A 5,538-nucleotide genomic window follows, 5' to 3' on the forward strand; every position below is an offset into this window, starting at 1 on the left:
GCTTGCTCAGCAAAACCAACAACAAGCTAATAGGAACGAGCAACAAGCCCACCATGTTCATCCGCCACCGCCACAAGCTCAGAGACAACCTCCTCCGGTCTTTGTTGGAGAGAACGACCGAGCTAATGCGCACCAATACCGAGCTGGGATTCAAGCTCCACCGGTTCAAAACAACAACTTTGAGGTTAAAGCTTCCCTGCTCAATATGGTGCAGAACTCAAAGTTCCACGGTCTAGCCGGAGAAGACCCTCTTGAGCATCTAGATCAGTTTGATCGGGTTTGCGACCTAACTAAGATCAATGGTGTCTCGGAAGATAGCTTCAAGCTACGCTTGTTCCCATTCAGCCTCGGTGATAAAGCTCACCAGTGGGAAAAGAACCTCCCGAGGGGTTCTATACAAACCTGGGAGCAGTGTAAACTGGCGTTCTTATCAAAGTTCTTTTCCACATCACGCACGGCTAAGCTCAGAAACCAGATCTCAAGCTTCACGCAGCACAACAACGAGAGCTTTAGCGAAGCTTGGGAACGGTTTAGAAGCTACACTAACCAATGCCCCCACCACGGCTTCTCAGAGGCATCCCTCTTGAGTACTTTATACCGAGGTGCACTCCCCAAGATCAGAAACCAACTCGATACAGCTTCAAATGGAAATTTTCTTGGGAAGGAGATCAATGCGGCAATGGAACTAGTCGAGAACCTAGCCATGTCTAATGATACTTATGGCGAAGACTTTGATAGAGTAGACCGTACAGAGGGCTCCAATGAAGAACAGCGTATGAAAAAGGATATAAGAGAGCTTCAGAGCAAGCTTGACAAGGTTCTGATGGCGACACAAAAGCCAATACACTTTGTAGGCGAGTTTGATGAGCAAGGGCCAAGTTTTGACAATGTTAATGAAGATGGTCTAACTCAAGAAGAGCTGAACTACATAGGGAATCAGCAGAGGTATCAGCGGTTTAACAACTACAACAGTAACCTAAACCTCTCATACAGAAACCCGAATGTAGCTAACCCCCAAGACCAAGTGTACCCTGCTCAGCAACAACAACAAAGCTATGCTCCAAAAGCTCCTTTTCAGAATACCTTCCAGCCCAAACAACAGTTCAGTGGGCAACAGCACGGCTACACTCATCAGAATCAAGCGGCTCAGGGTAACAACTTCACCAGCCAACCGCAACATCACAAGTTTCCACCAGGGTTCAATCCGCAGCCGATGGGTAATCAGCAACAGAATCAGGGAACGGGTCAGAATCAGATGGGAAACGATGTCTGTGGGATCTTACAGCAACTGTTACAGGGTCAGCAGAGAGTTGAGAGCCAGCACGCGACAATGCAGCAAGATATCAGAGAGCTTAAGCAGAATCAAGCCTCTACATCATCCCGAGGCCCGGCTTTACCAGGTAAACCGGAGCCCAATCCCAAGGAGTACGTGAACGCCATTACATTGAGGAGTGGCAAGGAACTACAAGCTCCGAAGCCTAAGACTAAGCTCATTGAGGCCAATGAGCAATTAGAGGGGGAGGCAGCCTCAGGTGATGCGTGTAAAGAAGCGGATTTTGAGAAAGAACCGATCAAGGACAAAGGAAAAGAGGTGGAAAAGACAACTGAGCTTGAAAAGCCATACGTTCCACCACCACCTTACCAACCCAAGATACCGTTCCCAGGGCGTTTCAAAAAGAAAATCTTAGACAAAGCCAAAGCGGTCTTTGAGAAACACTTGGAGAACACGCAACTCACCTTACCCATTATAGATGCTTTCTTAGCTATACCACAGCTTGGGAAGTTTCTAAAGGATGCGATCCTCAACAAGACAAAGGAGCTCCAGGGCATGGTAATACTGAGCCATGAATGCAGCGCCATAATACAAAGGAGGTCTATACCAAGGAAGCTATCCGATCTGGGCAGCTTTACCTTACCGTGTGCTTTAGGTCACTTGAAGTTCTCAAACTGCTTGTGTGATCTAGGAGCTTCTGTGAGCCTAATGCCATACACGGTGGCGAAGAGATTGGGATACAAGAGTTACAAGCCGGCCAAGATCTCTCTTATACTAGCTGATAGATCGGTTCGCTTACCGGTGGGTTTGCTTGAGGATTTGCCTTTAAGGATCGGTGAGATAGAAATCCCCACGGACTTCATAGTTCTTGAGATGGACGAGGAACCATTGGACCCTATCATCTTGGGCCGACCGTTCCTAGCGACCGCAGGAGCCATTATAGATGTGAGAGGAGGAATGATTGAACTACACATCGGTTCGGAGAATATGAAGTTCAATGTGAAAGAGATGATGAAGAAACCGACCATTGGAGGTCAGGTTTTTTATGTGGAAGTGATGGAGGAGCTAGCTGATGAGCTCCTGGAAGAGTTGAACGCAGAGGATCCGTTACAAGTGGTCCTTACACGTGAACAAAGCGAGCACGGGTACTTGAACGAGGAAAGCGAGGTGTACAAGCAACTTTTGGACCAACCGAAGGAACTTGGAGCTGAGGCTAGGTTTTTGGAGCTCAGGAAGAGTGGCCTCGACATCTTAGACAGCGAGGGGTCCATGGGAACAGAGGAGACACCTCGGGATATCATGGCCATGGCAACTCATATCGAGGCCGATGGTAATCCGCGCGAGAACAAGGAAAAGGCCGAGGAAGCTGTTCCGGGCCAATGTAGCTTTGATACCGATTGGAATGAGGCAGACGCTCCCCCTGTTGAGCTCAAGCCTCTACCAACAGGGCTCAGGTATGCGTTCTTAGGCTTGAACTCCACTTTCCCTGTGATCATAAACGATAGTTTGCTTGAACATGAAGAACGTGCATTGCTTAATGAAATCAAGAAATTCAGGAGAGCAATAGGGTATTCCTTAGCCGACATAAGAGGAATCTCTCCTGATGTATGCACTCATCGGATCCACCTGGAGGACCAAGCCATGTCCTCTATTGAGCACCAACGTCGCCTTAACCCGAACCTCAAAGAGGTGGTTAAGAAGGAGATACTAAAGCTCCTTGAGGCAGGGATCATATATCCAATCTCTGACTCTCGGTGGGTATCTCCTGTGCACGTTGTGCCCAAGAAAGGTGGTATCACGGTAGTAAAAAATGATAAGGATGAACTCATAGCCCAAAGAACTATAACCGGCCATCGCATGTGCATTGACTATAGGAAATTGAATTCTGCATCAAGAAAAGATCATTTCCCTTTACCATTCATTGATCAAATGCTTAACCGGTTAGCCAATCATCCTTATTTCTGTTTTCTCGATGGATACTCTGGATTCTTCCAAATACCAATAGATCCAAGAGACCAAGAGAAAACGACATTCACTTGCCCTTATGGCACTTATGCTTATAGGAGAATGCCTTTCGGTTTGTGTAATGCACCGGCCACTTTTCAAAGATGTATGATGCACATTTTCTCTGATCTAATTGAAGAGAAAGTTGAGGTGTTTATGGATGATTTCTCCGTATATGGCTCCTCTTTCTCCGAATGTCTTGCTAATCTTTCTCAGGTTCTAAAGAGATGTGAGGAGCATAGGCTTGTATTGAACTGGGAGAAGTGTCATTTCATGGTACAAGAAGGCATTGTCTTGGGGCACAAGGTATCAGAGAAGGGAATTGAGGTGGACAAGGCCAAAATCGAGGTGATGGTGAACCTACAAGCTCTGAATTCTGTAAAAGGGATAAGAAGCTTTCTTGGGCACGCTGGGTTCTATAGGCGGTTCATTAAGGATTTCTCCAAGATAGCTAGGCCTTTAACTAGGCTATTGTGCAAAGAGGTGGAGTTTATCTTTGATGAAGAGTGTGAGGAAGCGTTTAAGAGGATCAAGGAGGCTTTGATCAGTGCACCAATTGTACAAGCTCCCGATTGGTCTTTACCATTCGAAGTGATGACTGATGCATCTGACTATGCCGTGGGAGCTGTCTTGGGGCAGAAGAAAGATAAGAAACTCCATGTGATTTACTATGCCAGCCGCACCTTGGACTCAGCTCAAGAAAAGTATGCAACCACCGAGAAGGAAATGCTTGCCATTGTGTTTGCATTTGACAAATTCAGGAGTTATCTAGTGGGATCAAAAGTCACGGTTTACACAGATCACGCGGCCTTGAGGTACTTGATGTCTAAGAAGGACGCTAAGCCGAGGCTTTTGAGATGGGTCCTATTGCTCCAAGAATTCGACATGGAAATACTTGACAAGAAGGGCATTGAAAACGGGGCCGCAGATCATCTCTCAAGGCTGAGGATTGAAGAAAAGGTCCCCATAGACGATGCTTTACCTGAGGAACATCTCATGCTGGTACGGTCTTACTTAGAGGTGGAAGAGGCCAACACGATCAAGGAAAGAAGCCTCCCATGGTTCGCGGATCTTGTGAACTACCTGTCTTGCGGTTTAGAGCCACCGGATCTTGATGCCTATCAGAGGAAAAAGTTCTTTAGAGATGTGATGAGATATCATTGGGATGAGCCGTATCTTTACGTGCTTAACAAGGACCATCTCTATAGGCGATGCTTGGCCGAAGAAGAGATCCATCCGGTGCTACAAGAATGCCACGGCTCAGCGTACGGTGGTCACTTAGGTGCATTCAAGACGGTTGCCAAGGTTTTGCAAAGCGGCTTCTGGTGGCCGACTATGTTCAAGGACGCTCAAGATGTGGTATCGAGATGCGAGACTTGTCAAAGGCACGGTAACATATCCAAGAGGAATGAGATGCCCCAAAACCCAATCTTTGAGGTCGAGGTCTTCGACTGTTGGGGCATTGACTTCATGGGTCCCTTTGTGAGTTCATACGGAAATCAGTACATCCTTGTCGCGGTGGACTATGTGAGTAAGTGGGTCGAGGCTGTTGCATCCCCAACCAACGATTCAAAAGTGGTGGTAAAGCTTTTCAAAAGTATCATTTTCCCACGGTTTGGAGTTCCAAGAGTAGTAATCAGTGATGGGGGAAGCCACTTTATCAATAAGACTCTTGAGAGTCTTTTAAGGAAGCATGGGGTAAAGCACAAGGTGGCCACACCTTATCATCCGCAGACTAGTGGTCAAGTGGAGGTCTCTAACCGACAGATAAAGGCTATTTTAGAAAGAACTGTGAGCTCATCTAGGAAGGATTGGAGCAAGAAACTTGATGATGCTTTGTGGGCTTACAGAACCGCGTACAAGACCCCCATCGGAACCTCACCGTTTAACTTGCTCTATGGGAAAAGCTGTCATCTACCGGTTGAGTTGGAATACAAAGCATTGTGGGCAGTGAAACTTCTGAACTTTGACATCAAGACTGCACAAGAGAAGAGGGTTTTACAGCTTCATGAGCTTGAGGAAATCAGGTTAGATGCTTTTGAGAGTTCTAAGATCTACAAGGAAAGGACCAAGGCGCTTCATGACAAGAAGATACACAAGAGAGAGTTCAAAGAAGGAGACCAAGTTCTGCTGTTTAACTCGAAACTCAAGCTATTCCCTGGGAAGTTGAGATCCAGATGGTCCGGTCCATTCAAAATTCTTGAAGTAAGGCCTTATGGAGCGGTTGTTCTAAAAGGAAAAGATGGACAAGGCTTTATGGT

The 5,538-nt window shown here is 46.6% G+C and overlaps 1 non-coding gene across 1 annotated transcript; it reads right to left on the reverse strand.

Moving 5' to 3' along the window:
- Positions 1 to 460: 460 nt before the first annotated feature.
- On the reverse strand, positions 461 to 567 carry LOC112083241. Its single transcript, XR_002897532.1, has one exon. It is a non-coding gene; the product is annotated as a small nucleolar RNA R71 (small nucleolar RNA).
- Positions 568 to 5,538: the final 4,971 nt, after the last annotated feature.

Source organism: Eutrema salsugineum, unplaced genomic scaffold, assembly GCF_000478725.1.
Source record: "Eutrema salsugineum unplaced genomic scaffold, Eutsalg1_0 scaffold_7, whole genome shotgun sequence".
In the NCBI taxonomy this organism is placed as follows: domain Eukaryota; kingdom Viridiplantae; phylum Streptophyta; class Magnoliopsida; order Brassicales; family Brassicaceae; genus Eutrema; species Eutrema salsugineum.